Genomic DNA, 26,926 nt, shown 5'->3' with positions numbered 1-26,926 from the left:
CCAACTACATCCTCCTTGAGGCCCTCAATTTCCACCTGAATACACTACAGACCCTAACTCCATGGCCCTCCTCAGTAGCCTCAGCAACTTCGGACTCACCAAGTTCATCCAAGGACCAACCCACACAGCAGGCCACACCATTGACCCTATTTGCTCCTCCAACAGTCCCCACACAACCTCGCTCACATGGCCTAGCCACTACATCATACATTTCAAGATACCTGCCCACCAAGCCACCCCACCAGAAAAACCCAAAGCACTATCATGACTTTAGGGAAATGTAGCTAAAGAAAACTGGATCAGGACCCTACAGGAACGCTTATCTAACCACACCTGGAACCTTGATGTCGGCACTAAGCTCTTCAATATATGACTCATCGACTGTGCTAACCACACCTCTCGCACCAGAAAAAAGACCTCCAAAAACAACAAATGACCTAGCTGGTACACGAATGACCTCAGGGAGTTGAAGCACCACTGCAAACAACTTGAGAGAAAATGGAGACTCAACAAAAACACCACTGCAAGATCCACATATAAAGCCACCCCCAACCTCTACTACTAACAACTACAAGACACAAAGAAAAAAGCCCTAACTCTCAGACTCGAAACCAGCCCCAACAATGGCAAAGAACTCTTCATTATCGTCAAGGAGTACTCCAACCCCGCAGCTACCAATAACAGCACCATCTCATTCCAAGCACCCTGCAGCCACCCCTCAATCTTCTTCAAACACAAGACTTCCAAATCTGCAACACATTTGACCCACAGCGTACTGATACGAATGCCCAGCAGGACACCTCCCTCATTGCCAAACAGCAGCTAAGCAACTGGAAGCCCCTATCGTATGAAGACAACACCCTGACGAATACCATCCACTTAAGAGCCCCCTCAGATCCATGCCCCCACTTCTTGTACAACCTTGGAAGAACCATGATCTCCCTATGCACACCTCTATCATGAACACCTCCATAACCACCACCACCTTCCCATCTTTCTGGAAAAATGCAGAAGTCAACTCCCTATTGAAGACATCAACAGTGGACCCCAACACCCTCAGTAGCTACAGACCCATTTCGCTCCTGCATTTTCCAGCTAAAGATATAATCTCCCACAACTCACTCATCAGAACGTTTCAGCACTTGGATATTTGCAGACAGGCCCTCAAGTGGATATCCTCTTGGACAGAACTCAGTGAGTTAGACTTCCCCCTATACCTCAGAACCCAAGAAACTAATCTGCGGAATCCCTCAAGGATCGTAGCTCAGCTCAACACTCCAATGTCCACATGACGCCCCTCGTAGACATCGTCAGAGCCCCCCGCACCAACATAGTACCCTACTCCGACCACACACAGCTCATCCTCTCCCTTACTGACTCAACCAGCACTGTCAAAGCAAACTTCGCCAACTGAATGAGCAACGTCTCCGCTTGGATAAAAAAAAAAAAAAACTGGCTCTAGCTCAGCACAGACAAAACCAAGGTTTTTATCTTCAGCAACAACCTATCCCCGTGACACCTCTTGGTGGCCCTCTGACCTTGGCCAACCACCCATCTCTGCAGACTATGCCGAGAACCATGGGATCATACCTGGACACCAACCTCTCCATGAGCAGACAGATCAACGACATCACCTCATCATGCTTCACACCATTTTCAAGTGGATCCCACTTATGTCCCAGAGAACAGTCACCAATGCTCTTATCACAAATATATTTTGACTATGGAATTGCCCTCTACGGCAGAATCCCAGCCCATGTTCTATACCGACTCCAGACTACCCAGAATAATTTTGCCGGAATTATCTTGAACATCCCGCGAAATAACCACATCTCTCCACACCTCAACAATCTCCACTGGCTCTCAGTCCAAGAAAGATGTAAGTTCAAGCTACTCACCTGTGCCTACACAGCTCTCTACAACACTGTTTCACCATACCTCAACCACCACCTCAACTTCTACCAACCCACCAGATACTTCAATCTGAGCACAGCACACCTTCCTCGCATCAAGATGACCACAAACAGAGGATGCTTTTTCTCAAACCTCGCAGCCAAGACCTGAAACAACCTCCTGCAACACATCAAAACAAATCAGAACCTCCACCTCCCTCATGAACTTCAGAACGAACAGCAAGACATGGCCCTTCCAGATGAAATAGTAATGATATCCTCTTCTCCCCTCCGATCTGCCCTACTAAGCACCTGGATACCTTCACAGGTGGTTAGCCCAACTCTACAAATTCACATAACATAAGCTTAGCATTTGTGTCTACTGACGTTCTTGATGCCTCTATATTACTGCCTGTGGTGCTATCCCAGTGCATGCTTTTGGTAGAGTGGGGACTTTCACAGCTTGACAGCTGCTGGTTGGTAAGCCTGAAAGACTTAAGGGGAGAAAGATTCATTATCAGACCTATGCATTCCTGACATATTTTGGCCATACCAGTAGAGAGCATGTGCATAGCCTCTATGAGACTGCTAGGTATTTTCTGCTAGGACCTGGATAACCTACGCTTCTTCATTATTTAAATACCACCAGTTGGAATCTTAAGAGGATCACTAATTCCTGACAACCAAACTGGTGAGGATCGCCCAACAAGGCTGGGTTAATAAACAGTGTCAAAAACCAGTCAGATAACACCGACATGCACACCACAATCCACCAACAAATCAAGTACCAAGGAGATGCATACTGTGACCCAGTGAATATGCAAGGATTGGCTTAAGTCACAAGACTGGACTCTCTAAGGAACCATTCATGGGGATAATCCAGAACCTGCATTGGAAAATGTGACTACTCTAGGGATGAAAATATAGACCCTCATTATGACATTGGCGGTAAAACCCACTTTCTGCCATGCTGACTGCCGCCAACATCCCGCCGCGGTGGCGGATATCCGTTCACCATATTATGGCACACACACCAATTCGTCACTATTCAGCCACAGACACAAGTCTGCCATACCAAAGGTCAGTGATAAACTGGTGGTATCAAAACCCACACTGTTACTGCAACAGAACAACGCCCATCACATTATGACCCACGAATCACCACAGCGGACATTCAACTGCGGTAAACCATTGGCGGTACATACCGCAGCGCTCAAAATACACACACACAGACAAAACAACATTACATTGGTCAATTTAAATAACACACACCTGACACCCATACACACACCACACCCACCCACTCACACCACTATAAAACACACACCCACATTACCCACAACCATTTATGACTACAAATTAATGCCACAAGAGAGAGACAGAAAGACCTCTGACACAACCAGAGCCACATATCACTCACACCTATACACCACTCACACACCCCACTTCAAACACCCCAACACATTACCCTACACTCCCTCACCTACACACCTCACACAACAACCATGGCACCACAAAGACACCCCCGATTCTCAGAATAGGAGCAAAGGATCATGGTGGAGGAAATCACCAGGGTAGAGCCTCAGCTATTTGGAGCACAGGTGCAGCAGATATATCGATAGCTAGGAAGATGGAGCTGTTGCGGAGAATCGTGGACAGATTCAACGCCGTGGGACAGCACCCAAGAACAAAGGATGACATCAGGAAGAGGTGGAACAACCTACGTGGGAAGGTACGTTCCATAGCAGCAAGACACCAGCTCAATATCCAGAGGACTGGCGGTGGACCCCCACTACTAACAACATGAGAGGAGCAAGTCTTGGCAATCATGCATCCTGAGGGCCTGGTCGGAGTAGGAGGAGGACTGGACTCTGGTAAGTCAACTCTCTACTTCTATCAACCCCCTACCTGCATGCCATCACATACCCTCACCCTCACCTTCACTCCCATCACTCCACCACCTTCCACACATCCCACTCATTCCAATGCCAAGCCCTGCATGCACTACCAAGGAATGGACATCACTCACAGCCCTGCATGGACACCTATCACCAAAGCATGCACACTAGAGAGAATCAGCTACCCCACCATATACCACCTTACACAAGTGAAAGCTGCCAGGGCAAATACAACCAAATAGGGCAGCCTACAGATGCACAATATGTCACACACAGAAACAATAACACCTAATTTTCATCCCCACAGATATCCCATCCAATGTCACTGGAGAAGAGGTGCCAGCACTATCCAGTCCCCCTACTGAAGGGGCCCACAGTGTTGACAGCAACTCTGGTCACCTGGATTTGGATGACCAACCTGGCCCATCAGGGACCTCTGGACAGTCGGTTACCCAGGCCCAGTCACACACCACCACAGAGCCTCCCCCATCTGGAAACACCACCACAGCACCCACCCAGCGTACCCACACCTCTGTCCCCAGGACAGTAGCACTGGCCACACTGTTCAGGGGACAGAGGCACAGGACAACAGGGAAACTGGGAGGAGTGCTGTGCGCCAGGGGAGGACAGGCCCAGGGAACCGACTCTCCAGGAGGCACTCACTGAGATCCTGGGAGCATATCAACATTCCCAGGACACGATGGGCCAGATCCTGGACAACGTGCAGGAGAACAGGCGGCTGCAGGAGGGACAATACCAGGGGATCAGGGAGGACTTGCAGGCCATCAACACCACCCTGGTCTCCATTGCAAGGGTGCTGGCAGACATGGCCAACATTATGAGGGAGGCAGTCTCACAACAGTGGGCCCCTGCCACTAGCCAGACACCTGAATTGCCTTCCACCTCCGTTGCCGCTAGTGGACAGGAGGCCCCGCCACAGGACTCACAGGCCACCAGCACCCCTCCCCCTGCAGAAGGAGAACCACCCCGCAAACATTCCCTGTGATCTAGGTAGAAGCCAGAGACTATTGCCAAGACCCCCACCAGGAAATGAGACTCTCCTGATTGTCACCCTTGTGTCCCACTCTGTCACCCTGTCCACCTTGAACTGCCATTGCTCCCCTTCCTATGTCCCCTTGGACAATGCACCTGTGCTACAAATAGACTGGAACAATACCCTGAACTTTCCTCCATCATCACCCCATCCCAATGCACTTGCCCCTCTTCTTCTTAGCACTTCAATAAACACCCTTGGAAAAAAACCAAGTATGGAATATGTTACATTTTTAAAGTATGTATCCGCTTAACTAGGTTCAAACATTGCAATTCAACTGTACAGTAATTATGCACATAGGAAAGACCTGTATGTGGCTGCAGTCATCACACCAGGAGCGATAGTGGGGCACCAACATGTGTAAAATGAATTGCCAAAGGGTACAGTAAGTGTGCATAGAAGTGGGAAATAACAGCATGCCAGTGCCAAAGATATCCAAAACAGTGACAATGAAATATGAAGTAACACTGTCTTACCTTTGTGTCATTGGAAGTATTGTCGTATCACTGCTGTTTTGTTGTCCTCATCCTCATCCTCTGCCTCCTCATCCTCACTGTCCACAGGGCCCACTGCTGCCACACGGGCATCTCCAGCCTCCTCCTCCTGCAGAAAAGGCACATGGCATCTCAAGGCAAGGTTGTGCAACATGTAGCATGCCACGATTATCTGGCAGACTTTCTTGGGTGAGTAGCACTGGGATCCACCTGTTAGATGGAGGCACCTGAACCTGGCCTTCAGGAGACCAAAGGTTCTTTCGATTATCCTTCTTGTTCGCCCATGTGCCTCATTGTAACGTTCTTCTGCCCTTGTCGTGGCATTCCTCACAGGGGTCAGTTGCCATGATAGGTTGGGGTAACCAGAGTCACCTGCAAATATCGAGGGAGAACTTTTAGCCACACACTATGCCATATGGCCCACACCATACCCATACACCAAGACCTACTGGGTGGGAACCAGGGCTCACCTATTACCACACCCTCTGCCTCTGTAGTTCGGCCATCACATTTAGGATGCTGCTATTCCTCAGGATAAAGGCATCATGCACCGACCCAGAATACTTAGCATTGACATGGGAGATCTAGTGGTCCATCAAGCACACAATTTGCACATTCATGAAGTGGAAACTCTTATGATTTCTGAGCACCTGATCATTGTGACGAGGAAGGACAAATGCAATACGAGTTCCATCCATCACCCCAATGGTGTTGGGGATATGTCCCATTGCATAGAAGTCAGCCTTCATTGTGGCCAAATCCTCCACCTGGGGGAAAACAATGTAGCTGCACATGTGTTTAATCAGGGCAGACAACACTCTTGTCAGCACTATTGAGAACATTGGCTGTGACATTCCTGCTGTCAAGCCCACTGTCACTTGGAAATAACTAGTTGCCAGGAAATGGAGAACTGATAGAACTTGCACAAGAGGGGGGATACCAGTTGGGTGACAGATATCAGATATCAGGTCAGGCTCCAATTGGGCACACAGCTCTGTGATTGTGGCCCTGTCAAGTCTATAGGTGAGGATGATGTGCCTGTCCTCCAGTGTTGTCAAGTCCACCAGGGGTCTGTACACAGGGGTATGTCTCCATCTCCTGTTCATCCACAGCAGTAGCAATCTAAGGGGCAAAAAAGTGAGAAGCCGGTCACAAACTAAAAATTGGAGCCACAACAGTACAATGCATGATGTCAATTTGTAATAGGTAAGTGGGATCTGTCCTGAATGTCCAAATTTTAACAGTGAGGCATTTGTTATCCAGGGCCTGCCTCCTCCCCCCTGAAATTGCGTCCGCCTGCCCTGTGTGGAGGGACCAATGGAAGTGAGGTAATTCTGCTGACGTTGTGCTCCGTTATGGGAGGTGGTCGGCAACCGCCCTGCTACTCCTCGTTGGTTAACATTGGGCCCTATAGGGTACAGTGGCCAATGGTGATTGACGCCGGTGGTGATGGTATGCACTGCCGCGGATGTGACCGTCATTTTCTATCTGATCACTCACTTGCTACCTGACTTGCAACAGGAGAGGACCTATACTGCATGTGCTGCTGTGACCTGTGTCTGGAACCTATCATGGGGAAAGGGCCCCTGCCTTCACCATGCGCATGAGGGCATCACAGCAGCCACAAGGGGGTGAGTACAGTGCCCATCATTACAACTTACGCATGGTAGGGTGGTATCTGAGTGGGGGATGTGTGTCAGTGGGTACCCCTAGCCCAGGCCTGACATTGCAGGGTAGGTCCCCTGGTGGCAAGGGTCCTGAAGGGATAATCCTGCTACCTAGCTCGTAGGCATCCACAACTAGTCTGGACTGCATGGGTCCCAGGCGTGCTGCATTTGGTGGTGTGTGCCCCTCCCCATGCCGTTGTGGCTAGCAAAATAACTGGTAGTGCAATGCATAGTGCGTAGGGCTGTTTCCTAATTGTGAGAGTGGTGTGTTTGCCAATGGTGGGGTTGGTACAGCCATTGACCAGGTGTATCCTTTCTCTCTCCCCCCTCTTTTTGTTTTGTCACCCTGTGCATTAGCATCATCTGGCGGAGGAGCAGAGGCACCAGCGACAGAGGGAGCTGCATCCCACAGGACCTAGGAGGCAGAGTCCACCAACGGTGAGGGCACCAGTGGGACGGAGGGTGAGGGGAGCACCACGGCGGAGACTGGAGGGGACAGTTCTAATACAGATACCTCCTCTGATGGAAGCTCCCTGGTGGTGGCGGACACCTCTGTGACCACCCCAGCTACAGGTACAGCCGCCCCCCCATCCCAGCAGCCCCTCAGTGAGTTGCCCGTGCCTGCTCACCCAGGAGGGTGGGCATCTTTTTCTCCCAAGGCACCTCAGGCCCTGCCCCAGTGAGCCCTACCTGCCCTGAGTGAAGAGGCTATTGACCTCCTGAGATCCATCTCTGTAGGGCTGGCAGCCCAAATGCAACAACTGAATGCATTTCTGGAGGGTATTCACACTGGCTTGGTGGCCCAACAGAGATCGATCCATGCTCTGGCCTCCTCTTTGATGGCAGCCATTGTCCCTGTTTCCACCTTCCCCCTCTAACTTTCTCTTCCCAGTCCCATTCCCCTCAACCCCAACCTATCTCAAGCACACAGGCAGACGAGCATGCACACAAGACAACACACAAGAGTGGCACTGGCAAACACAAGCACCACACATCATCCCACAGTCACTCAGACAAACACCATCCAAATGCAAACATACCAACATCCACAATTTCCGCTGTCTCCCCCTCCTCCTCCTCCTCCTCCTCCTTCACCTCCCACCCAGTTGCATCTACACTCACACCTGCATGCACTACATCCTCATCCACTACCAGCAACACCACGACAACTAGCAGAACATACACCTCACTGGCAGACACCTCCACAACAGCCATGCACACGTGTCCTGTGTCCTCTTCCACTGTGTCTGTCCCCCCTCCTAAAGTACACAAACGCAAGCACTCAGACACCCAACAGCCATCTACCTCACAACAGCATCCAGCCCATGCACCTGCACTCAAACTCAGCGGACAAACACCTCATACAACCAATCCATCTTCCTCCACTCCCAAACCTTCTCCCTCTTCCCGCCACAATGTCCCTAAATAGCTTTCCTCTCCACCATGGACCTCTTCCCTACCCCTCCCCCTGTCCTTCACGTCTGGCCAGGGTGGCAAAAACCCAGGCAAGCACCTCAGCCAACCAGTCCACGCGCCCAGTAGTCTCCACACTCACTTGTGGTGGGAAAGGATCCAGGGCACTTGAGCAGAGGGTGAAGGAGCCTACACCAGGCAGCCTCAAGGAAAGGGTACCTGCCCCAGCTGCTGCCCGGAAGGGCAAGGAGCCAGCCTCAGCTGCTACCAGAAAGGGCAAGGAGCCAACCCCAGCTGCTGCCACGAAGGGCAAGGAGCCAGCACCAGCTGCTGCCAGGAAGGGCAAGGAGTCTGTACCAGCTGCAGCCAGGAAGGGCAAGGTGCCAGCATCAGCAGGCCGGAAGGACAAGGGGACTGGGGCAGGGACTGAGACAGAGCCCCCACTACCAACCATGGTTGTACAGCCGTCCGAGGCTGCAGGGGATGGGCTGGAGCCTTCCCCCACCAGCAGCAGCAGCACCACCACCACCAGTGGGCAGCCATCCAAGGATGCAGGGGATGGGCTGTAACCTGCCCCCCACCAGCAGCAGCACCACCACCACTAGTGGACAGCCATCCGAGGCTGCAGGGGATGGGCTGGAGTCTCCCCCCACCAGCAGCAGCAGCACCACCACTACCACTGGGTAGCCGTCACCGCCAGCAGACGGTATGTAATCCTGCGTCCATGGGATGCTATGTGGCCTGCCCCCTGCAAATCCAGTGGGTATGACACCCACCTGAGAGACTGTGACCTTGCACTCCCCAGTATCAAGAGCACAGGGCACGATGCCCCCTACAGAACCAGTGGGTAAGACACCCACATAGCCAAGACTCATTAGGATCAAGAGCACCCACCAACCCCAGCCTCCCCAGGATGAAGAGTACAGGGCACAATGCCCCCTCTGCAACCAGTGGTAAGACACCCACGAACCCCAGCCTCCCCAGGATCAACAGCACAGGGCACGATGCCCCCTCCAGAACCAGTGGGTAAGACACCCACCAACCCCAGCCTGCCCAGATCAAGAGCGCAGGGCACAATGCCCCCTCCAGAACCAGTGGGTAAAACACCCACCAACCCCAGTCTCCCCAGATCAAGAGCACAGGACACAATGGCCCCTGCAGAACCAGTGAGTAAGACACCTACATAGCCAAGACTCCTTAGGATCAAGAGCACAGGGCACGATGCCCCCTCCAGAACCAGTGGGTAAGACACCTACCAACCCCAGCCTCCACAGGTCAAGAGCACAGGGCACTATGCCCCTTCCAGAACCAGTGGGCAAGCCACCCACTTGAGAGACTGTGGCCTTGCACTCCCCAGGTCAGAGCACAGGGCATGTTGCCCCCTCCAGAGCATGTGGGCAAGTCACCAACTTCAGAGACTGTGGTCTTGCACTCCCCAGGACCAAGCAGAGGGAATGCTGCCCCCTTCAGAACCAGTAGTCTTGTTCCATCTGCTGGCTGATTTTCCCCCCATTCCCTGTCCCCCTGAGGTGCCTGCTGTAAGGAAATGCCTCCTTGGCATGGTTACCCCCTGACTTTTTGCCTTTGCTGATGCTATGTTTTGAATTGAAAGTGTGCTGAGGCCTGCTAACCAGGCCCCAGCACCAGTGTTCTTTCCCTAACCTGTACTTTTGATTCCACAATTGGCACACCCTGGCATCCAGGTAAGTCCCTTGTAACTGGTACCCCTGGTACCAAGGGCCCTGATGCCAGGGAAGGTCTCTAATGGCTGCAGCATATCTTATGCCACCCTGGGGACCCCTCACTCAGCACAGACACACTGCTTGCCAGCTTGTGTGTGCTGGTGAGGACAAAACGAGTAAGTCGACATGGCACTCCCCTCAGGGTGCCATGCCAACCTCACACTGCCTATGCAGTATAGATATGTCACCCCTCTCGCAGGCCTTACAGCCCTAAGGCAGGGTGCACTATACCATTGGTGAGGGCATCAGTGCATGAGCACTGGCCCCTACAGTGTCTAAGCCAAACCTTAGACATTGTAAGTGCAGGGTAGCCATGAGAGTATATGGTCTGGGAGTCTGTCAAACACGAACTCCACAGCACCATAATGGCTACACTGAAAACTGGGAAGTTTGGTATCAAACTTCTCAGCACAATAAATGCACACTGATGCCAGTGTACATTTTATTGTAAAATACACCCCAGAGGGCACCTTAGAGGTGCCCCCTGAAACCTTAACCAACTACCCGTGTAGGCTGACTGGTTCTAGCAGCCTGCCACACTCGAGACATGTTGCTGGCCACATGGGGAGAGTGCCTTTGTCACTCTGTGGCCAGTAACAAAGCCTGCACTGGGTGGAGATGCTATCACCTCCCCCAGGCAGGAGCTGTAACACCTGGCGGTGAGCCTTAAAGGCTCACCCCCTTTGTTCCAGCACCGCAGGGCACTCCAGCTAGTGGAGTTGCCCACCCCCTCCGGCCACGGCCCCACTTTTGGCAGCAAGGCCGGAGGAAATAATGAGAATAACAAGGAGGAGTCACTGGCCAGTCAGGACAGCCCCTAAGGTGTCCTGAGCTGAAGTGACTCTAACTTTTAGAAATCCTCCATCTTGCAGATGGAGGATTCCCCCAATAGGGATAGGAATGTGCCCCCCTCCCCTTGGGAGGAGGCACAAAGAGGGTGTACCCACCCTCAGGGCTAGTAGCCATTGGCTACTAACCCCCCAGACCTAAACACACCATTAAATTTTGTATTTAAGGGCTTCCCTGAACCTAAGAATTTAGATTCCTGCAACTTACGAAGAAGAGGACTGCTGAGCTGAAAAACCCCTGCAGAGAAGAAGAAGACACCAACTGCTTTGGCCCCAGCCCTACCGGCCTGTCTCCCTCCTTCAGAAGAAACCTGCTCCAGTGACGCTTTCCCCAGAACCAGCGACCTCTGAATCCTCAGAGGACTGCCCTGCTTCCAAAAAACCAAGAAACTCCCGAGGACAGCGGCTCTGTTCAACAAAGACTGCAACTTTGTTTCCAGAGGAGCAGATTTAAAGACCCCTGCAATCCCCGCAAGAAGCGTGAGACTTGCAACACTGCACCCGGCGACCCCGACTCGACTGGTGAAGAAACAACGCTACAGGGAGGACCCCCAGGCGACTCCAAGACTGTGAGTAACCAAAGTTGTCCCCCCTGAGCCCCCACAGCGACGCCTGCAGAGGGAATCCCGAGGCTCCCCCTGACCGCGACTGTCTGATTCCCAGATCCCGACGCCTGGAAAAGACCCTGCACCCGCAGCCCCCAGGACCTGAAGGATCGGAACTTCAGTGCAGGAGTGACCCCCCAGGAGGCCCTCTCCCTTGCCCAGGTGGTGGCTACCCCGAGGAGCCCCCCCCCCCTTGCCTGCCTGCACCGCTGAAGAGACCCCTTGGTCTCCCATTGATTCCTATTACAAACCCGACGCTTGTTTGCACACTGCACCCGGCCGCCCCCGCGCTGCTGAGGGTGTACATTCTGTGTTGACTTGTGTCCCCCCCGGTGCCCTACAAAACCCCTCTGGTCTGCCCTCCGAAGACGCGGGTACTTACCTGCTGGCAAACTGGAACTGGGGCACCCCCTTCTCCATTGAAGCCTATGTGTTTTGGGCACCACTTTGAACTCTGCACCTGACCGGCGCTGAGCTGCTGGTGTGGTGACTTTGGGGTTGCTCTGAACCCCCAACGGTGGGCTACCTTGGACCCCAATTTGAACCCCATAGGTGGTTTACTTACCTGCAAGAACTAACAATAACTTACCTCCCCCAGGAACTGTGAAAATTGCACTGTGTCCACTTTTGAAATAGCTATATGTGTTTTATGTAAAAGGTATATATGCTATTGTGATTATTCAAAGTTCCTAAAGTACTTACCTGCAATACCTTTTAAATGAGATATTACATGTAGAATTTGAACCTGTGGTTCTTAAAATAAACTAAGAAAATATATTTGTCTATAACAAAACCTATTGGCCTGGAATTGTCTCTGAGTGTGTGTTCCTCATTTATTGCCTGTGTGTATGTACAACAAATGCTTAACACTACTCCTTTGATAAGCCTACTGCTCGACCACACTACCACAAAATAGAGCATTAGTATTATCTCTTTTTGCCACTATCTTACCTCTAAGGGGAACCCTTGGACTCTGTGCATACTATTCCTTACTTTGAATAGTGCATACAGAGCCAGCTTCCTACATTGGTGGATCAGCGGTGGGGTACAAGACTTTGCATTTGCTGGACTACTCAGCCAATACCTGATCACACGACAAATTCCAAAAATTGTCATTAGAAATAGATTTTTGCAATTTGAGCTATTTTTCTAAATTCTTAAAAGTCCTACTAGGGCTTTGTGTTAGTCCCTGTTAGCATTTCTTTTAGAGTTTAAAAGTTTTGTGAAAGTTTGAATTAGATTCTAGAACTAGTTTTAGATTCTTAAAAAGTATTCCAACTTTTAGAAGCATAATGTCTAGTACAGATGTGAATGTGATGGAACTCGACATCACCCCTTACCTCCATCTTAAGATGAGGGAGCTAAGGTCACTCTGTAAAATAAAGAAAATAACAATGGGCCCCAGACCTTCCAAAATACAGCTCCAGGAGCTTTTGGCAGAGTTTGAAAAGGCCAACCCCTCTGAGGATGACAACCCAGAGGATGATTCCCCCCTTTCAGTCCTAATTAGGGAGATCAGGGACTCTCAATCCCTGACTCCAAACATAATAGTCAGAGATGCTACTTCCCTCACAGGAGAGGCCAGCACCTCTGGAACCACTGAGGATAGCCTCAGTGAAGATGACCTCCTATTAGCCAGGATGGCCAAAAGATTGGCTTTGGAAAGACAGATCCTAGCCATAGAAAGGGAAAGACAAGAGATGGGCCTAGGACCCATCAATGGTGGCAGCAACATAACTAGGGTCAGATATTCTCCTGACATGTTAAAAATCCCTAAAGGGATTGTAACTAAATATGAAGATGGTGATGACATCACCAAATGGTTCACAGCTTTTGAGAGGGCTTGTGTAACCAGAAAAGTGAACAAATCTCACTAGGGTGCTCTCCTTTGGGAAATGTTCACTGGAAAGTGTAGGGATAGACTCCTCACACTCTCTGGAAAAGATGCAGAATCTTATGACCTCATGAAGGGAACCCTGATTGAGGGCTTTGGATTCTCCACTGAGGAGTATAGGATTAGATTCAGGGGGGCTCAAAAATCCTCGAGCCAGACCTGGGTTGATTTTGTAGACTACTCAGTAAAAACACTGGATGGTTGGATTCAAGGCAGTGGTGTAAGTAATTATGATGGGCTGTACAATTTATTTGTGAAAGAACACCTATTAAGTAATTGTTTCAATGATAAACTGCATCAGCATCTGGTAGACCTTCGACCAATTTCTCCCCAAGAATTGGGAAAGAAGGCGGACCATTGGGTCAAGACTAGGGTGACCAAGACTTCCACAGGGGGTGACCAAAAGAAAGGGGTCACAAAGCCTCCCCACGGGAAGAGTGTTGAGACATCCAAAAACAAAAATAGTAAAGAGTCTTCTACAGGCCCCCAAAAACCTACACAGGAGGGTGGGCCCCGAGCCTCTTCACAAAACAATTTTGGGTACAAGGGTAAAAACTTTGATCCCAAAAAGGCCTGGTGTCGTAGCTGTAATCAGCCTGGACACCAAACTGGAGACAAGGCCTGTCCCAAGAAAAGTACCACTTCTAACTCCACTCCAGCTAACACTGGAATGGCCAGTCTCCAAGTGGGATCAACAGTGTGCCCAGAGCAAATCAGGTGTCACACTGAAGCTACATTAGTCTCTGAGGGTGGGGTGGATTTAGCCACACTGGCTGCCTGGCCTCCTAACATGCAAAAATACAGGCAGGAGCTCTTAATTAATGGGACAAGTGTAGAAGGCCTGAGGGATACAGGTGCCAGTGTCACTATGGTGACAGAGAAACTGGTTTCCCCTGGTCAATACCTGGCTGGACAAACTTATCCAGTCACCAACGCTGACAATCAGACTAAAGTACATCCCATGGCTATGGTAACTTTAGAGTGGGGAGGGGTCAATGGCCTGAAACAGGTGGTGGTCTCCTCAAATATCCCAGTAGACTGTTTGCTTGGAAATGACCTGGAGTCCTCAGCATGGGCTGTAGAACTGAAAACCCATGCAGCCATGCTGGGTATCCCTGAACTGGTGTGTGTCAAGACAAGGGCACAGTGCAAGGCTCAGGGTAAAAAAGTAGAGCTGGAGTCTGGAAAAAGGGCCCAGCCTACCAAGAGAAAAAGAAAGTCAGCTGGGAAGCCAGCTGCAACACAGCAACAAAAAGAGAACCTCTCTTCTCAGGAAGAAGTTCTGCCCTCTGAGGGAACTGAGCCTATGGAGTTGGAACCTTATCAGGTTGAGCTCCGAGGCCCAGGGGGACCCTCAAGGGAGCAGTTGTGTAAGGGGCAAGAAACCTGTCCCTCTCTTGAAGGCCTTAGGCAGCAAGCTGCTGAAGAGTCCAATGGCAAGAAAACTGGAACACATAGGGTCTATTGGGAAGATGGGCTCCTGTACACTGAGGCAAGAGATCCCAAACCTGGTGCCACTAGGAGAGTGGTAGTGCCTCAGGAGTTCAGAGAGTTCATACTGACCTTAGCCCATGATATTCCCCTTGCTGGGCATTTGGGACAAACCAAGACGTGGGAGAGACTAGTCAACCACTTCTAATGGCCCAACATGTCCCAGAAAGTTAAGGAGTTTTGTGTCTCCTGTACCACCTGTCAAGCCAGTGGCAAGACAGGTGGACATCCAAAGGCCCCCCTCATTCCACTTCCAGTGGTGGGGGTCCCCTTTGAAAGAGTGGGTGTGGACATAGTGGGTCCACTTGAACCTCCCACAGCCTCAGGAATTATGTACATCCTAGTAGTAGTGGATCATGCTACTAGGTATCCTGAAGCTATTCCCCTTAGGTCGACTACTGCCCCTACAGTAGCCAAGGCCCTCATTGGTATCTTTACCAGAGTGGGCTTCCCTAAGGAGGTGGTGTCTGACAGAGGTACCAACTTCATGTCAGCATACCTGAAACACATGTGGAATGAGTGTGGAGTGACTTATAAATTCACTACACCCTATCATCCACAAACTAATGCCTTGTTGAGAGATTCAACAAGACATTAAAGGGCATGATCATGGGGCTCCCAGAAAAACTCAAAAGGAGATGGGATGTCCTCTTGCCATGTCTGCTCTTCGCTTACAGAGAGGTGCCTCAGAAGGGAGTAGGATTCTCACCCTTTGAACTTCTGTTTGGCCACCCTGTAAGGGGACCACTAGCTCTTGTGAAAGAAGGCTGGGAGAGACCTCTTCATGAGCCTAAACAAGACATAGTGGACTATGTACTTGGCCTTCGCTCAAGGATGGCAGAGTACATGGAAAAGGCAAGTAAAAACCTTGAGGCCAGCCAACAGCTCCAGAGGTTTTGGTATGACCAAAAGGCTGCACTGGTTGAATTTCAACCAGGGCAGAAAGTCTGGGTTTTGGAGCCTGTGGCTCCCAGGGAACTTCAGGGCAAGTGGAGTGGCCCTTACCCAGTGCTAGAGAGGAAGAGTCAGGTCACCTACCTAGTGGACCTGGACACTAGCAGGAGCCCCAAGAGGGTGATCCATGTGAACCGCCTTAAGCTCTTCCATGACAGGGCTGATGTGAATCTGTTGATGGTAACAGATGAGGATCAGGAAGCTGAGAGTGAACCTCTCCCTGATCTTCTATCATCAAACCCTAAAGATGGTTCAGTAGATGGAGTGATCTATTCAGACACCCTCTCTGGCCAACAGCAATCTGACTGCAGGAAGGTCCTGCAACAATTTGCTGAGCTCTTTTCCCTAACCCCTGGTCAGACACACCTGTGTACCCATGATGTGGACACAGGAGACAGCATGCCTGTCAAAAACAAAATATTCAGACAGTCTGACCAAGTTAAGGAAAGCATCAAGGTGGAAGTCCACAAGATGCTGGAATTGGGAGTAATTGAGCACTCTGACAGCCCCTGGGCTAGCCCAGTGGTCTTAGTCCCCAAACCTCACACCAAAGATGGAAAGAGAGAGATGAGGTTTTGTGTGGACTACAGAGGACTTAATTCTGTCACCAAGACAGATGCCCATCCCATTCCTAGAGCTGATGAACTGATAGACAAATTAGGTGCTGCCAAATTCTTAAGTACCTTTGACTTAACAGCAGGGTACTGGCAAATCAAAATGGCACCTGGAGCAAAAGAAAAGACAACATTCTCCACACCTGATGGGCATTATCAGTTCACTGTTATGCCCTTTGGTTTAAAGAATGCCCCTGCCACCTTCCAAAGGTTGGTGAATCAAGTCCTTGCTGGCTTGGAGTCCTTTAGTGCAGCTTATGTTGACGATATTGCTGTCTTTAGCTCCAACTGGCAGGATCACCTGGTCCACCTGAAAAAGGTTTTGAAGGCTCTGCAATCTGCAGGCCTCTCTATCAAGGCATCCAAATGCCAGATAGGGCAGGGAACTGTGGTTTACTTGGGACACCTTGTAGGTGGAAGCCAAGTTCAGCCACTCCAGCCTAGGATCCAGACTATTCTGGACTGGGCAGCTCCAAAAACCCAGACTCAAGTCAGGGCATTCCTTGGCTTGACTGGGTACTATAGGAGGTTTGTGAAGGGATATGGATCCATTGTGACAGCCCTCACAGAACTCACCTCCAAGAAAATGCCCAAGAAAGTAAACTGGACTGTAGAATGCCAACAGGCCTTTGACACCCTGAAACAAGCAATGTGCACAGCACCAGTTCTAAAAGCTCCAGATTACTTCAAGCAGTTCATTGTACAGACAGATGCCTCTGAACATGGGATAGGGGCAGTTTTGTCCAAAACAAATGATGATGGCTTTGACCAGCCTGTTGCTTTCATTAGCAGGAGGTTACTCCCCAGGGAGCAGCGTTGGAGTGCCATTGAGAGGGAGGCCTTTGCTGTGGTTTGGTCTCTGAAGAAGCTGAGACCATACCTCTTTGGTACTCACTTTGTAGTTCAAACTGACCACAGACCTCTCAGATGGCTGATGCAAATGAAAGGTGAAAATCCAAAACTGTTGAGGTGGTCCATCTCCCTACAGGGAATGGACTTTATAGTGGAACACAGACCTGGGACTGCCCATGCCAATGGAGATGGCCTTTCCAGGTTCTTCCACTTAGAAAATGAAGACTCTCCTGGGAAAGGTTAGTCTCATCCTCTTTCGTTTGGGGGGGGGGGTTGTGTAAGGAAATGCCTCCTTGGCATGGTTACCCCCTGACTTTTTGCCTTTGCTGATGCTATGTTTTGAATTGAAAGTGTGCTGAGGCCTGCTAACCAGGCCCCAGCACCAGTGTTCTTTCCCTAACCTGTACTTTTGATTCCACAATTGGCACACCCTGGCATCCAGGTAACTCCCTTGTAACTGGTACCCCTGGTACCAAGGGCCCTGATGCCAGGGAAGGTCTCTAAGGGCTGCAGCATATCTTATGCCACCCTGGGGACCCCTCACTCAGCACAGACACACTGCTTGCCAGCTTGTGTGTGCTGGTGAGGACAAAACGAGTAAGTCGACATGGCACTCCCCTCAGGGTGCCATGCCAACCTCACACTGCCTATGCAGTATAGATAAGTCACCCCTCTAGCAGGCCTTACAGCCCTAAGGCAGGGTGCACTATACCATAGGTGAGGGCACCAGTGCATGAGCACTGGGCCCCTACAGTGTCTAAGCCAAACCTTAGACATTGTAAGTGCAGGGTAGCCATAAGAGTATATGGTCTGGGAGTCTGTCAAACACGAACTCCACAGCACCATAATGGCTACACTGAAAACTGGGAAGTTTGGTATCAAACTTCTCAGCACAATAAATGCACACTGATGCCAGTGTACATTTTATTGTAAAATACACCCCAGAGGGCACCTTAGAGGTGCCCCCTGAAACCTTAACCAACTACCCGTGTAGGCTGACTGGTTCTAGCAGCCTGCCACACTCGAGACATGTTGCTGGCCACATGGGGAGAGTGCCTTTGTCACTCTGTGGCCAGTAACAAAGCCTGCACTGGGTGGAGATGCTATCACCTCCCCCAGGCAGGAGCTGTAACACCTGGCGGTGAGCCTCAAAGGCTCACCCCCTTTGTTCCAGCACCGCAGGGCACTCCAGCTAGTGGAGTTGGCCGCCCCCTCCGGCCACGGCCCCACTTTTGGCGGCAAGGCCGGAGGAAATAATGAGAATAACAAGGAGGAGTCACTGGCCAGTCAGGACAGCCCCTAAGGTGTCCTGAGCTGAAGTGACTCTAACTTTTAGAAATCCTCCATCTTGCAGATGGAGGATTCCCCCAATAGGGATGGGAATGTGCCCCCCTCCCCTTGGGAGGAGGCACAAAGAGGGTGTACCCACCCTCAGGGCTAGTAGCCATTGGCTACTAACCCCCAGACCTAAACACGCCCTTAAATTTAGTATTTAAGGGCTTCCCTGAACCTAAGAATTTAGATTCCTACAACTTACGAAGAAGAGGACTGCTGAGCTGAAAAACCCCTGCAGAGAAGAAGAAGACACCAACTGCTTTGGCCCCAGCCCTACCGGCCTGTCTCCCTCCTTCAGAAGAAACCTGCTCCAGCGACGCTTTCCCCAGGAGCAGCGACCTCTGAATCCTCAGAGGACTGCCCTGCTTCCAAAAGACCAAGAAACTCCAGAGGACAGCAGCTCTGTTCAACAAAGACTGCAACTTTGTTTCCAGAGGAGCAGATTTAAAGACCCCTGCAATCCCCGCAAGAAGCGTGAGACTTGCAACATGCACCCGGCGACCCCGACTCGTCTGGTGAAGAAACAACGCTACAGGGAGGACCCCCAGGCGACTCCAAGACTGTGAGTAACCAAAGTTGTCCCCCCTGAGCCCCCACAGCGACGCCTGCAGAGGGAATCCCGAGGCTCCCCCTGACCGCAACTGTCTGATTCCCAGATCCCGATGCCTGGAAAAGACCCTGCACCCGCAGCCCCCAGTACCTGAAGGATCGGAACTTCAGTGCAGGAGTGACCCCCAGGAGGCCCTCTCCCTTGCCCAGGTGGTGGCTACCCCGAGGAGCCCCCCCCCTTGCCTGCCTGCACCGCTGAAGAGACCCCTTGGTCTCCCATTGATTCCTATTACAAACCCGACGCTTGTTTGCACACTGCACCCGGCCGCCCCTGTGCAGCTGAGGGTGTACTTTCTGTGTGGACTTGTGTGTCCCCCGGTGCCCTACAAAACCCCCCTGGTCTGCCCTCCGAAGACACGGGTACTTACCTGCTGGCAGACTGGAACCGGGGCACCCCTTCTCCATTGAAGCCTATGTGTTTTGGGCACCACTTTGAACTCTGCACCTGACCGGCCCTGAGCTGCTGGTGTGGTGACTTTGGGGTTGCTCTGAACCCCCAACGGTGGGCTACCTTGGACCCCAATTTGAACCCCGTAGGTGGTTTACTTACCTGCAAGAACTAACAATAACTTACCTCCCCCAGGAACTGTGAAAATGGCACTGTGTCCACTTTTGAAATAGCTATATGTGTTTTATGTAAAAAGTATATATGCTATTGTGATTATTCAAAGTTCCTAAAGTACTTACCTGCAATACCTTTCAAATGAGATATTACATGTAGAATTTGAACCTGTGGTTCTTAAAATAAACTAAGAAAATATATTTTTCTACAACAAAACCTTTTGGCCTGGAATTGTCTCTGAGTGTGTGTTCCTCATTTATTGCCTGTGTGTATGTACAACAAATGCTTAACACTACTCCTTTGATAAGCCTACTGCTCGACCACACTACTACAAAATAGAGCATTAGTATTATCTCTTTTTGCCACTATCTTACCTCTAAGGGGAACCCTTGGACTCTGTGCATACTATTCCTTACTTTGAAATAGTGCATACAGAGCTAACTTCCTACACCTGCCTATTTTCCAACTGATGCCCCTGCAGTGTTCTCTCCGTGTTGGTGCAGGTGACAGTGGGGCCTTGGACTTTGGCCTGTGGTCCTGTGGCCCACGCACACTGAGGACTGGGCAGTGTCCCTTGAACTGTACATTTGTATATACCAGTTACATTGCATATTTCTTATTTATAGTGTGTTGATCTTATTACACTCACTTTAGTAAATTCCTGTTGTCCTTGCATTATTCATCTGAGGTACGGGGTATATATGTTTTATTACTACAGCTGATTGTGTGTATGGTGTTGGGGTGGGGGTGTGTGTGCTGCGTGTGTGTCACTCTCTTTTCCCCCCCTCCCTTGTGTGCTAAGCTGCTGTACTCACCGTCGTCGTCTTCTCAGTCGTTGGTGTTTGTGGTAGAGCAGCACGTAGAAGAGCATGGAGAAGACATGCAGCTTGGGTTCCATGGCGGCATGGTTGTTCCCTGTGTCTCCAATGGTGAGTTCTTGCACTTCTGTGCAGAGTTTCTGCCAGGCTTTTGATGTCGTTGGTACCGCCCTAGAAATGGTGGCCGATTGCAAGGTCTTAATACGGTGGGCGGGGCATTGGCTTCTGCCTGGCTGTAGGCGGCTGCTGCCGTGGTGGCTGTTGTTTCCGCCCTAGCGGTCAATGTGGTAAAGTGGCTGTCTATCTGAGGGCCATAGTGTCAACTTAAAAAGACAGGTGTGAAGGCCCATAAGCTATACGATTTTCCTCAGCACCAATTGTTTCAAGCTAGAGTTACTCCTGGTGCAAGACACCACAGAATCCATTACACATGCAAATCTGTGGTGACCAACCTGGAAACTTTGACTCTGGGCCGAAGTACAACGGCCAGCCTTATGTGGGAACCTGACAGTTGACAATCGGTGGGGAAAAGGGTGAATGCCATCCCTAAACAGGTTGGTGAGGGGGGGGGATGATAACATGTATTAGTGGTGAAAGAGAAAACTTAAGAGTCCACTCATTGTGTCTAATACTACAGGGCTAATGGTAAAGACACACAAACAAAGTTTGTAGTGAAAGGTTAGTAGACCATAGACTCCACCGCCTACACAGGAGTAGCATCCTGCCACATCAAGCAAAACTTTAAACGGTCTGCTTCAACGATTATATGACAAGGCACTATCAAATGTAAATGCCTCACTAGGATGTCATGTAAACAAATAGGAATGTGAAAAATGATGTGGTACTCACTCATGCAACCCGTCAATACCTGTTACGTATTCCACCAAACTATGCTTGACCACTAAATTATCTACCTACCACTCGTCCCCCATCAGTATCCCGCTTGCTCTAGCCCCGACAACGGTAAAAAATTCACTTGATTTTCCAATGGACATTCTCCTCACCCTGCTAAATAAGGGGAGACTGCAGCTTCAGTTCTATAAGGAGTTCTGTTCCTCCCTCCCTCTCTTAAAATGCTCTGTTCGTTAATCTATTTCATGACGTTTGTGTATTTGGCATAGAAATTTTACCGAGTTTTGAGCAGTCATCCAGTTAAGGCTCATTAGATTCAGTCTCAGTTACAGCAATCTAAAGGTATGCTTTTGACATACCCAGCTCTTATTCTAGCTCCCGTTTCGATGATTGCACTGGTCGGAACCCTGTAACAGTCTGTAATCTCCCTCATATTTATTTGCTGCCAATGGAGCCCTCTTACCTGGATCCTTGAAAGAACATCCATTTAAGCCTTCCCACATCCCCAATAACATTTCTGCCACTAGCCGCAGAACGAACTCCATTTATGCGTACCATGTGAATTTCACCGATCACGTTTTTGTTTTTCTAAGAGGGACACCATAAGTCAACAGGTATGCCCAGTCATGGGTCCCTTGTTTACTGTGACATTGGACTCAAGTTGCATCTCACTAATGAGGTCCAAATGTGTTGAAACTGTTTTGGGGTTGCCTGTGTTCCCTTCTTTAGGGGACATGGCCTCGATGTGTCTTACTGGAGCAGGTAAGTTCAAGTCTGATTTGCAGGTGGGTGGTCTCGCTCTAGAGTTGCATGGGAGGACTAAGACAATTGACTGGATTTCGTCCCAAGAAATTACCTGTGGCTGACATTATTTCAAGCATTCCACCTCTCACGTTTTGTTTTTCTACCTACTCAGTTTCATGATTAATTTGACCTACTCAAGTACAAGTAAAAATGAGGTAAAGCACTTCGGTTGCCTATTTGTCTGTAATTTGTACCTTTTATTTATTTATATTTGTTAATGATCTGATCTTAAGCACTGACATATAACAAGATAAATATTGTGGGAAAGTGGCTAGAACGGTGGAAACAATTATGATAACATGACGAAGGAGAAAAAGAAAGAAATCAAAACATAAATAAATGGACAACTTGGAAAATACAATTAGCCTCATGTCAAATTGTGGAGGGTTCCAAAGAGAAGTTACTTTGACACATAGTTAGCCTTCAAATATGTACCTGTTTAATTTATGTGTGGTCTCCAAGGAACTGTTTTCTGATGTAAATTGCCTGATCATTGCTTGGATGCACTCTGGTATTGTTTTCCAGTGCTCTTTGTGGCAGAGTGATAGAGCTTTGGAAGACGTCCTACATTCACCAAGAGAATCTGTGAGTCTCTTTTAGGATTGGTGTAGTATGATATTTTAGATTATCCTAAATGGTACTATCAGCTGTATGATTCTGTATTGCTTGTAATTTCTTTACAGTCTTTGTTGGTTAGTCAAGAATATGTGCGATGCAGTTGCCTCGCAGTGTCTGTTTTCTGGCATTGGTGCCAATTTAGTATTTCCGAAGGTTATTTCCACTGGGTATAAATTCAAGATATTGAATCTTCCTAGTTGTGAAAGACCACAACTTTAACCTTCCTGGTTGTAAAATACCACAACTAGGTACTATAGATTCAACCACGTGGATGTGATGAGCCTAAAGATGAAGGTCATTTGACGGCAGTAGTACTTTTAGGCGATAGGTCAATGAGATGAAACTATGTTGGATTAATTTAGAGCAATGTTATTATGATACATCCAGAGTTGGATAACGTTTAAGAAAGTTTGTCATTGTTTTTGTTGGCTCTGTTCATTGAGTCCTTGTAAAAAATGATTTCACGTAGCAGGCAAATGTAACAAAAGATAAAAATGAGCTACCACATGGATGACCGCAGAAAACCACAGAAGACCCAGTGATGGTTCCTTGGTAGGGCTCATAGGGCTAAGACCTACCATTTGATGTAGAGAGCACCAAAGGTGACGGCTGGAATACCTTAATTAATGTCACATGGATAATTACTCCAGGCCGCACTAAAGGTGAAGATTTTTTTAGCTTGTCTTTGCTATTATAGACGGGAACTAGCCATACACAGATCATTCTTGACATCATTTCGGCTATCCCTTGTACCTGCCTGGTAAAACCCTGCCAAATCAGGAACATTCTTGGAGATAGATGATGATAATGATTGAGCCTCAATGGTTGTGTCTGTCCATGTATGACTGTGGCACATGTGCTTGGTGAAAACGAAAAGTTAATGTTAGGAGACCAAATATACATGTATTTAAATTGCAACTTCACCTTTTGGGACAATGTTAATAAAGTATTGTAAAATGCGTTAACCCTGAAAAGTGCCTACTTCAGGTTGGTGTCTATACACTCCATGGTAAGGATCACAACCACCACTAAGAATATGTCTAGTAATTTGTGAGGAGATAGATTTGCAAAGATCAATTTGTGTGTGTTGAATATGTTTTTACTGAAGATTTTTATAGTCTTGCAATTCCATTGCTTTTTCATGCATATGTGAGCCAATAGTCACATCTATCTATCTATCTATCTATCTATCTATCTATCTATCTATCTATCTATCTATCTATCTATCTATCTATCTATCTATCTATCTATCTATCTATCTATCTTGTGGTTGCCATTAGGGAGTTATAGCTAGGATCTAGTTGTTATAGAAAAAGCGTTTTTTTTTTGCCTATATCTTTGGCTCCTGTAGATGAATCTTCACTAAATTTTCCCAACAAATTAATTGATCACGTCAGCTGCCGTCTGGAAAGTATTGGGGTGGTCCGTGAAAAAGGGAAGGAGTCCCAAAACGCGCTTTCCACATGTTATTTCCCATAGGGTTTTTGAACAGGTCTACAGTCTGAACCGCTGGAGGTAATTACACCACATTTCTTAGTCCAGAAAGTGCCCTTTTATTATTTAGTGTAAATCCGTTCAGTAGTTTTTGAGATATTAAAGAAAATTCAAATTTGTATCTATAGGGATGCGAAGGCTCTGTGAACCCTCCCGATCTCGTGCTGAGATCTGATTGGCTGCGAACACTTCAACTAAGAAATGTTGACAGCCATCTTTGGAAAAGACCCCTTATCTCTGGTGTTGGACCCAACAGGACAAAAAAGCTTTTTTTTTTTTTTTTTTTACATTTTCACTGAAAATCTCGGTTAAGCTGCGAATCTGGTGTACATTCAAAAACAAAACACAAGCGCAGGCTCCTGCGCTTGTTTTTAATAGAACCCCTGTGTGGGCCAGGTCCCGGGGCATTTTTTTGAAAAAGGAGGGGGCACATGGATACTTCCTCCTAAGCCTCATTGAGCTTTGTGGACCACCACCTCCCTGAGGCTCTGTTTAAAATCACAGAGGGGGCTGTACAGGCCCTTTTCCTGGACTTCTAAGAAGCCCCTGGGACCACCACATCCCCGTGGCAAACAAAAGAATTGGCGGGGCAAAACAAATCCCTTCCCCGGACCACCACCTCCCTGGGGCCTAAATAATAAATATTTTTTCTTTATGCGGCCAACCCCCGCTGCACACAGTCAAAGGCCCCACGTGGCTCAGGGTTAGATGCATGGGGGGAGTTGGCTACATTAAAAAAAACACAGAACTTCACTGAAAAAACAAAGGTTAAAGGGACCTAAAAGTTAGCAACTAGCTTTTAAAAAATCCTACAAATTCACTGAAAATAACAAAGGTTACATTGACGTTAAAGTTAGGTTCTGATTTACACGCACAAAACCATAGAAATTCATTTGTTACCATTAGAGTTATTTCAAGTAACTATAACTTGTGCCCTAAGGTAACTAGAACTCATGCTGTCACCCTAGACGATACACAACAGTTTATGCATAAAATAAGCTGTTTTAATCTTAGACAACTGGTCAATGATGCCACGCATAAGGCCGCCCCTGCCTTAGATGGCATTTTTTTAAGCCACCCAGACTTGCAGCTTGATGTATAACTGAACCTAACAATATCTTGACTGCTACTCAACCCACTCTGTTGAATGATTCAAATAAGGATGCGGATAAGTATGCTAATTGAATCAATTCAGCAGTATCAAATCTGGCTCTGCTCAAATCCACTAAAAGTTATACGCCCTGATTTATACTTTTTGATGCAAACCTGAGTTAGTGCAGGTTTGTGTCAAAAGATATACCGCCGCCTAGCACTATTCCTGGACAACAGCCGGGAGTCATATTTAAGGAAAGGCATTATTTAAAGAAAAGCCTGGTTAGCATCAAATAAATGATGCTAACCGGGTGGGGGAGGCGTAGGGGAAACAGAATGTTGTGCATCGAAGAATGGCGTTAGTCAGGTTAGAGTCAGAAAAAAATTAAGCTAACCTGACTAGTGTAATTTTTTGATGCACAGCCCCCATTAACATAACTCCTGTCTTAGTAAAGACAGGAGTCATGCCCCCGTGCCCAATGGCCATGCCCAGGGGACTTTTGTCCAATGGGCATGGCCATTGGGCACTGTGCCATGTAGGGGGGCCCAAGTTAGGCACTCCTAGGGCACTTTGCAAAAAGAAAAAATGAAACTTGTCTGGACTTACCTTGTATGGGTCCCCCCATCCTTAGGTGCCCTCCAGGTGTGGGTGGCTGGGGGTATCCTTGGGGGCAGGGAAGGGCATCTGTGGACTGCTTCCATGGTCTCTGACCATGGAAATGAGCCCACAGGTCCCCTAACGCCTACCCTGACCCAGGTGTTAAATAATGGAGTTAAACAGGCTAGGCACCATTATTTAAAGCCTTCCTCCTCCTGTGCGTGATTTTTGCACGGGAGGATAAATAAGGCGCTAAGGCCAAAAGAGTCATTTTTTGCCTTGGAACGCCTTCCTTGCATCTCATTGACGCAAAGTAGGTTTCCACGGTAAAAAAATTGCGTTAACTCCAATATTTTGATGCAAAATGGATCTAGCATCGAAATATAAATATGGAGTTAAGTTTGTGCCAAATTTGCGTAAGAAAAAGACACAAATCTGGCGCAAACAGAGTATAAATATGCCCCATAGAGTTAAGGCAACAGCTCCGTGGTTGTGTCAGAATCTTAGGGCTCTTAAACATATATGCAGTAGGTAAGAGAAGATTTAGAGAAGAAGCTATAATCCAATTGAAAGAAGCAAATATAAACAATTTATTCAGGAGTATAAAAAAAGAATTTCTGAGAAAACTCAGTATTTCAATGACAACATTAATCTAGCTAAAACTCCTCAAGTGAACTTTTTAAAACATTTAACATGCTTTCAAGCTTTAGTTCAACCAACACAGCA

The sequence above is a fragment of the Pleurodeles waltl genome, chromosome 4_1 (genome assembly GCF_031143425.1).
Source record: "Pleurodeles waltl isolate 20211129_DDA chromosome 4_1, aPleWal1.hap1.20221129, whole genome shotgun sequence".
NCBI classification, from domain to species: domain Eukaryota; kingdom Metazoa; phylum Chordata; class Amphibia; order Caudata; family Salamandridae; genus Pleurodeles; species Pleurodeles waltl.
Note: the sequence above shows the minus strand (reverse complement) of the source record.